Consider the following 9,450-nt stretch of genomic DNA (forward strand, 5'->3'; position numbering starts at 1 on the left):
CATTCAATTTCCGGTAAGTCTCAGATACTAGCTAATGGTTTGTAGAGTTGAATCTGCTGTGGAGACCTGCTGTAAGTGGATTGAAAGTAAAAAGAGAGGCTACCCACAGTTCTGGACACATCTCAGTTACATATTTATTTTGACATGTTTTTCCTTACAGGAAGTGACGAAACTCTGAACTTTATTTATAAGAACCCTATAAAAGTGGTAGGAATATCTAAGTCCTCAGGTTTTCTTCCAAGTCCCAGATTGCTCTCACTGTGTTACTTAAGATTAAAGTGACAATACCTAGTTCTTTTCTTTCTCGTGGGCAATGTGCACCAGGATGGAAAGACTTTCTTTCATATTTGACCTTTTATGCTGGAACTGGAAAACCAGTTTGAGAAAATTCTGTAGTAGTATTTTTGTAGTAGTAGTCCCATTTTTGCCATATTCACAAAGCTCTCTCCTTCCATGTAAAAACAATTTCCCCTCCTCATCTCTTTTACCTTCAGGAGAAACAAGAGACCTTCCAGAACAAGATCTAGGAAGATGGAGGGAGGAATTGTCTTATCCATCAGCCTCTGGATAGGCAGAACTTGCTCTTCCAGTTGAGTTCATCTTCTGTTTCCTGAGACAATGATTCATTCTGGAGAATGAATGAACTGCTTGGCAAAGATAAAAACCAAGTAAAGACAAAGGTAGTGGAAACCAGGCTCTGTACCCCTGTGAAAAGGGCTGAAGATCTGTCGTTACTATATCAGTTTTAGTCAAAGAGAGTTTGAGTAGTTACTGGCTTTTATAAGAGCACTCTGTGGCTCAAGACCCCATTAATATTCTCTAACAAAACTGTTACTGTGAATCGATGAAATACTCAATAGCATTTCCCTTTGGAAACCATTTAAAAAGAGCTATTATTGTGATGACTAGAATATGCTAAACACATCGACTATTATCCATTTGATTTTCTGTGAGGAGAATTATTGCAAAGGTACCAAAGCAGTTTGATTATCACAGGGAGACTTTTTATTTTCAGCTTTGTCAAGCTGTGTATTGAGTTGCTTTGCCTTCATTTAAACATTAAGTTCTGAAATTAATTTACAATAAATCTAGGGAAAAGACTCCTTGGTGTAAAGCAAAAAGCTACAGAAAGTGGTAAATTTAGTTCCCTCAAATACTTCAAATTTAATTTAAATTCAATTCAGTTGACATTTATTGAATGCCTGCAGGGAATGTGGCACTGTACTAGGTACTAGAATTTGAAATATGAGAGGTTCAAGAGTTTTCAAAGTTAATTTTATGAGTTTTGGATAGAGAAAAATCAGTCACTTACACTGTATTTTTTTCTGAAGCCTCCATTTCCTTTGATAAATTCTCAAGTTTGATTGAGAACTTCATGGGAATGAGGTGAGGAGAGCAGAAATGATTTTTTTCTTGGGCTCTAAGTTTGGAAGAAAGGAATTTTTCATATTATTTCAGTAAATGTTTTAAGTAATAGAAAAATTAGTTTAAAAAATGAACAAAAATGAGCAAATGATAGTGTTTTTGTCTTACTTTGTTTCATTTTTTGAGAAGGAAAATTAAGTAAGGAGACTCCTGCTATACACAGAAGACAACATTTTAGATTTGGAACATATTTACCCTTTAAGTACCATCCTAAAAAGTAATAGAATAAAGAAATAAATAAAGAAAAAGAATTTCTTCTACATCACCAGGAATCAGTAATAAGCTCTAGAAGGAGAATAGAGTAAATCTAGAAATGCTGGAATTTGCCTAGAGATGTATCAAAATTCAGCAAAATATGTTCACCTAAATTCCTCCAGAGTCTACCTTACCTGAAAATATTTTACATACCTATTGGTTGGTCCTTTTTCTGCAAAAATCAAACAAGCTTAAAAAGGAAGCAAATGCAATGAATTTTTTTTTCTTAGGGTCAAAAGCCACACTTCATCTGTAGTTGATGAAAGCAGTTGTCCACAGCAGATCTCCAAACACTAAAACACAATTTCTTTGTCTCTGTTACAGTCTCAGTTGTCTGTTTCTCCTGTGGGATTCTTTTAAAAAATTGTTTTATTTTAGTTAGTACTTATTGAAAAGATCTTTTTTCTCTCACTACACTGTAGTGGCACTTTGTTGTATGTTAGCCTACTGTGTATTTGTGGGTCTGTTTCTGGACTATGTCTTGTTTCATTTTTCTATTTCTCTGCCTTGTATCCATTCTACACTGCCACAATTACGGACTTAATATTAATGCTTGCTTTCTGAAAGTCTTCTGGCGTAATTTTTTTCCAAGATTGTTTAGAATAGTCTTGGACCTTCTTATGTCTGTACGCATTTTGGAATCAGCTTGTCAATATCAATGTCAACAAAACCCTGCTGGAATTTTAGTTGGAATTACATTTAATTTATAGAGCAATTTGAGGAGATCTGAAACTTTATTATGTTTGTAGATTATACAAACATAATATGTTTTACTATTCATAAAATAGCTTTAATTTCTATCATAAATATTTTCTAGGCTGAAGTCTTATATAACTTTTTATTAGATTTATTTCTAGTATTTTGTATTTTTGATGTTATTATAGAGGGTAGAGTTTAATTTTTTTTTTTTTAATTTTCTGGTGTTGGTTGCTTGTGTTTAGAAACACAATTTTTTTTTTGTACATTGTCTTTGTATCTAGATATCTTCCTAAATTTCCTTGTGAATTTTAATATTTTGCCTATAGAATTTTTTTGGATTTTCTACATACAAAACTATGTTGTTTGCAAGTAATGTCAATATTTTTTCTACTAATCTTTGTACTTTTTATTTCTTTCCCTTCTTTTCCTTGCATTATTGTACTAGCTAGGATCTCCAGTTCAAAACTAAATAGATGAAGGGCCACCTGGGTGGCTCAGTTGGTTAAATGTCTGACTCTTGATTTTGGCTCAGGTTGTGATCTCAGCTTTTCATCAGGCTCCATGCTGAGCGTGGAGCCTCTTTAAGATTCTCTGTCTCCCTCTCCCTTTACCCACACCACACCCACCCCCAGTCTCTTCACACACACAGTCTCTTGTACTCTCTCTGAAAACTCAAGAACAAACCTAAATAGATGAGGTGATAGCAAACATCTTTGTCTCATTAATTTCAAGAATGATTTTAATGTTTCACCATTAAGTATGATGTTTTCTGGAAGGAATTTTGTAGATAAGTGATTTTTGTTATATATATTTCAAGTGTGCAACATTTTCATTTTCTCTGTAACTAATAATTGTTCCTGTTTTTCTTCAACCTGAGCGTGGGTCCTCCCACACTTTCCAACACTTTTAAAATGCCGCTCAGTATAATTTTGTACATGGTTAAATCTGTCAGTTAAATAGCCCCCTCCCGCCTTTTTCTCCCCAGAGACATACAGACTGGATTCTTGCTGGTAGTTCTGTTAACTTCTCTTTGCCATCATTCTGGGAATTCCAATTGCCTTCTCCTGGTTTTCAGATGCTTTGTCTAGTTTCCTGATTTTTATTTCTTTTTGCCTGTCTCCTTTTTTTTTTCTTAATTTTTAAAATTTGAATGTAGTTGATACACAGTGTTACATTACTTTCAGGTGTACAGCATAGTGATTCAAGTTCTTGGTGCATTTTGCTATGCTCACCACACATATAGGCACCTTCTGTCACCATATAACACCATTAGAATATCATTAACTATATTTCATATGATGTGCCTTTTATTCCCATGATTTATTCATTCCATAACTGGAAACCTGTGTCTCCTACTCTCCTTCCCCCATTTTGCCCATCTTCCCCACCCTCTTTCCCTGTGGCAACTATTAGTTTGCTCTCTATATATTTATATATCTGATTCTGCTTTTTTTATTTGTTTTATTTTTTAGATTTTACTTAAGAGTGAAATCATATGGTATTTGTCTTTCTCTGACTTATTTCACTGTAGTATAATATCCTTAGGTCTTCCATGTTGTTGAAAATGGCAAGGGTTTATTCTTTCTTATGGCTATATAAAATTCCTGTGTGTGATGTACAGTGTATATCACACACCCACACATCACATCTGTATCCATTCATATATTGATAGTCACTTAGGCCGCTTCCATATCTTGACTATTATAAATAATGCTGCAATAAACATAGGGGTGCATATATCTTTTCAAATTAGTGTTTTTGTTAACTTTGGGTAAATACTCAGTGGAATTATTGGAGTATATGATATTTCTATTTTTAATTTTTTCAGGGACCTCTATACTATTTTCACAGTGGCTATAACCAATTTACATTCCCACCAACAGTGCACCAGAGTTCCTATTTCTCCATAACCTCATCAGCACTTGTTATTTCTTATGTTGTTGATTTTAGCCATTCTGACGGGTGGAAGCTGATATCTCATTGTGGTTTTGATTTGCATTTCCCTGATGATTAGTGATGCTGAGCACCATTTTACATGTCTGTTGGATATCTATGTATGTCCTCTTTGGAAAAATGTCTATTAAGGTCCTCTGCCTATTTTTAAAAATTGGATTGTTCTTCTAGTATTGAGTTGTATAAGTTCTTTGTATATTTTGGTATTAACCTCTTATCAGATATATCATTCGTAAATATTTTCTTCCATTCAGTAGGTTGCCTTTTTGTTTTGTTGATAGTTTCTTTTGCTGCCCAAAAGCTTTTTATCTTAATGTAGTCCCAATAGTTTATTTCTGCTTTTATTTCCCTTACTTTAGGAGACATGTCTAGAAAAATGTTGCTAAGGCCAGTTTAAGAAAAATGTTGCTAAGGCCAGTTTAAGAAAAATTACTACCTGTGTTCTTTTCTAGAATTTTATGGTTTCAGGTCTCATACTTAGGTCTTTAATCCATTTGGAATTTATTTTCATGTGTGGTGTTAAAAAATGGTTCAGTTTCATTACTTTGCATGTGGCTGTCCAGTTTTCCCAGCACCATTTGTTGAAGAGACAATCATTTCCTCATTATACATTGCCTCTTTCATCATAGATTAATTGTCTATATGACCATGGGTTTATTTCTTGGCTCTCTATTCCATTCTATTGATCTATGTGTCTATTTTTATGCCAGTACCATGCTGTTTTGATTACTACAGCTTTGTAGAATAAACCTTGAAGTCTAGAATTGTAATATCTCCAGATTTGTTCTTCTTCCTCAAGATTGCTTTGGTTACTTGGGATCTTCAGAGATTCCAAAAAATATTTAGAACTAGAACTTGTTCTAGTTCTGTGAAAAATGCTGTTGACATTTTGATAGGCATTACATTGAATCTGTAGATTGTTTTGGGAGCATGGACAGTTTAACAATATTCTAATTCAGGAGCATGGAATATTTTCCCATTTGTGTTGTCTTCAGTTTCTTTCATCAGTGTTTAATTTTTTTTTAAAGATTTTATTTATTTATTTATGAGAGACACAGAGAGGCAGAGACACAGGCAGAGGGAGAATCAGGCTCCCTACAGGGGGCCTGATTGGGACACCATCCCAGGACCCCAGGATCATGCCTCGAGCTGAAGGCAGATGCTCAACTGCGGAGTTACCCAGGCATCCCTCACTAGTGTTTTATAGTCATCAGAGAACAAGTCCTTCACCTCCTTGGTTAGGTTTATTTCTAGCTATTTTGTTATTTTTTGGTGCAAAAAGATTTTTGTAAATTAGATTGTTTTCTTAATTTTGCTTTCTGTTACTTTATTATTAGTGTATAGAAATGCTACCATTTCCTGGGTATTTAATTTTGTAGCCTGATATTTTACTGAATTCATTACTTCTAATAGTTTTTTTGGTGGAGTCTTAAAGATTTCCTATGTTTAGCATCATGTCATATGCAAATAGTGACAGTTTAACTTCTTCCTTACCAACATGGATGCATTTTAATTCTTTTTCTTATCTGATTGCTGTGGGTAATACTTCCAGTATTATGTTGAATAAAAATGATGAGACTGGACATGTTTGTCTTGTTCCTCATCTTAGAGGAAAAATTCTCCGTGTTTCATCATTGGGTAAAATAGCAGCTGGGCTTCTCATATATTGACTTTTATTATGTTGAGATATGTTTCCTCTAAACCCATTTTGTTTAGAGTCTTTAATGTGAATAGAAGCTAAAATTTGTCAAATGCTTTTCTGTATATATTGAGATGATCCTATGTTTATTCTTTATTTTGTTTGTGCTGTGTTTCATGTTCATTGATTTGTGAATATTGAACCATCTTTGCATCCCTGGACTAAATCCCACTTGATCATAGTGAATGATCTTTTAAAGGTATTGTCAGATGTAGTTTGCTAATATTTTGTTGAGGATTTTTACACTTATGCTCATTAAGGATACTGGTCTACTGTTTGTATGTGTGTGTGGTGTCATTGTCTGATTTTAGTATCAGGGTAATGCTGGTCTTGTAGGATATATTTGGAGGCTTTCCTTTCTCTTTTATTATTTGGAAGAGTTTGAGGAGGATAAGTATTAAACTATTCTTTAAACGTTTGGTAGAATCCATCTGATCCTGGTCTTTATTTTTTGATAGTTTTTTTATTACTAATTCAATTTTGTTACTAGTAATTGGTCTGTTCAGATTTTCTTTTTCTTCCTGAGTCAGTTTTGGAAGATCATATGCTTCTAGGAATTTATCCACTTCTCAAAGGTTGTCCAATTTTTTGGCATATAATTTTTCATAGTGTTATAATTCTTTGTATTTCTATGGTGTCAGTTACTTCTCCTCTTTCATTTCTTTTTTTTTTTCCTCTTTCATTTCTGATTTTACTTAGGTCCTTTATCTTTTTTTCTTAATTAGTCTGGCTAAGTGTTTATCCATTTTGTTTATCTTTTTAAAGAATCAACTCTTAGTTTCATTTTTTTCCTATTCTTCTTTTTGAATCTCTGTCACTTATTTATACTCCGATCTTTATTATTTTCTTCCTTTTACTCACGTTGGGCATTGCTTGGTCTTATTTTTCTACTTCCTTTAGATGTGAAGTTAGGTTGTTTATTTGAGCTTTTTTTCTGTTTCTTCAGAAAGGCCTATATTATTACATATTTCCTTATTAGAAATGTTCACATTGTGTACTAAAGATTATGGACCACTGTATTTCCATTTTCATTTACCTCTCTATATTTTTTAATTTCTTCTTTGATTTCTTTGTTGACGCATTGGTTATTTATTATCATATTTATTAGTATCTGCATATTTGTGGGGTTTTTCTAGTTTTTTTCTTTTTTCTTTTTTTCTTTTTATTTTATTTTTATTTTTTTAAATTTATTTATGATAGTCACAGAGAGAGAGAGAGAGAGAGAGAGAGAGGCAGAGACACAGGCAGAAGGAGAAGCAGGCTCCATGCACCCGGAACCCGATGTGGGATTCGATCCCGAGTCTCCAGGATCGGGACCTGGGCCAAAGGCCGGCGCCAAACCGCTGCGCCACCCAGGGATCCCTCTAGTTTTTTTTCTTGTGAATGATTTCCAGTTTCATACCTTTGGGGTCAGAAAAGATGCATGGTATGATTTCAGTCTTCTTACATTTATTGAGGCTTCTTTTGTGCACTAATGTGTGATCTCTCCTTGAGAATGTTCCGTGTGCCCTGCAAATGAATGGATGATCCATTCATTGATATAAATGAGGTGCTAAAGTCCCCTACTATTATTTTATAACTATCAATTTCTCTTTTTATGTACATCAATATTTGCTTTATATATTTAGATGCTCCAATGTTGGGTGCATAGATACTTACAATTGTTATATCCTCTTGTTGGATTGATCCTTCTATCATTATGTAATGTCCTTCTTTGTCTCTTGTTATGATTTGTTTTAAATCTATTTTGTCGATATAAGTATAGCTATCCCAGCTTTTTTTTTTTCCACTTCCATTTACATGGTGTTTTTCCACCCTTCACTTTCAGTCTGTATGTGTCTTTAGGTCGGAAGTGAGTCTCTTGTAGGTAGCATATAGATGGATTTTTCCCCCCATTCTACCACGCTAAGTAATTTGATGGAAGCATTTAGGCTAATTATATTTAAAGTAATTATTGATAGGCATGCACTTACTGCCATTATGTTAATTGTTTTCTTGTTGTTTTTATAGTTTTCTTCTTTTCTTGTTCTCTTTCTTAGTGATTGATGGGTTTCTGTAGTGTCATATTTGGCTTTCTTTATTTTTTATATGTATATTGCAGGTTTTGGGTTTTGTGGTTACCATGAGGTTCATATATAACATACTAAGTATATAGTAGTCTATATTAAGTTGATGGTCGTTTAGGTTCAAACACCTTCTAAAAAATTATTTTTACTTCCACCTGTATGTTTTATGCATATGCTGTCATTCCTCCTTTTGTTTCTATGGAGAATAACCTTAGCAGTTGCCTGCAGTCACCTGAGCTCACTGCACACTGGAGGGAATGGGGTGCAGCAGGGCAGATCTATGGGAACCTTGCTGGAGAAAGCTAAGGCTCAGCTGAATTGAGAGGCTTTAGGACAGAAAGTGTGGAGAGGAAAAAGGGATAGATACAGATGCCATGCTTCAAATCATGATAGCTGTGAGGCTGTTTTTTTGTTTGTTTGCTTGTTTTGAGGCTGTTTTAATTAATACACAATTTGGTCAATACCATATTGGAGTGTGTGTTTTCCATACTATTTTTTTACATGATGAAAGCATATTTGAAGTAGGACAGTAAAATAAAATATTCATGAAATTTCTGAAAATTACTAAGATTTGTTAAACCTTAAAATGGATTATCAAAGAATTTAATGACCTTTCCTGTAAATAATGAATATTCATTCAAGAAATATTCATCCAGTGCCTTCTGTATGCCAGGAATCAATGAACAAAATAAATGTAAATCTCTGCCTCCATAGGGAAAGACAATCAATAAACATAATAAATAAGTTAATAGTATTGAATAATAGAAGGTGATAAGAGATATACAAAGAGTACTGGCAATTATGAGTCCTAGCAGGATAGAGATGCAAAGTGCAATTTTAAATAAGGTGGTGAGAGTAGCCTTCATTGAGAAGGTGATATTTGAATAAAGATTTGGGGAAGGGGAGTGAGTGAGATATGGACTTAGCTGGAAGAGAAGCTCTTCAGGCAGAAGGAACACGTCTGGCATGTTTAGGGACAGATGGGAGCCAATGTGGTGAAAAAGTACACTAAGGGATGAGGTCAGAAAGGTGAGAGGGCTAAACTGTGTTGGGCCCTGTAGAACATTGTTAAGTATTTGTGCTCTCACTCTGAGTGAAATAAGAGTCTTTGGGAGGTTTGGAGGAGAGGAGGGATATGATCTGGCTTGTAATTTGAGGGGATCACATTGGGTGCTGTGTCCAGAAGAGACTGTAGGGGTCAAAGGCAAAGGAGGGAGGCCAGGTAAGAAGCTATGAAGTAGCTGGTGGTGGCTTCATTCAAAATGGTAGCAGTGCAGGTGTTAAGATGTGGCTGGGCAACACAGTCCCAAAACTGAGTGACTTAAAACAGTTTATTATTGGGGCACCTGGGTG

This window comes from Canis lupus, chromosome 8, assembly GCF_011100685.1.
Source record: "Canis lupus familiaris isolate Mischka breed German Shepherd chromosome 8, alternate assembly UU_Cfam_GSD_1.0, whole genome shotgun sequence".
NCBI classification, from domain to species: domain Eukaryota; kingdom Metazoa; phylum Chordata; class Mammalia; order Carnivora; family Canidae; genus Canis; species Canis lupus.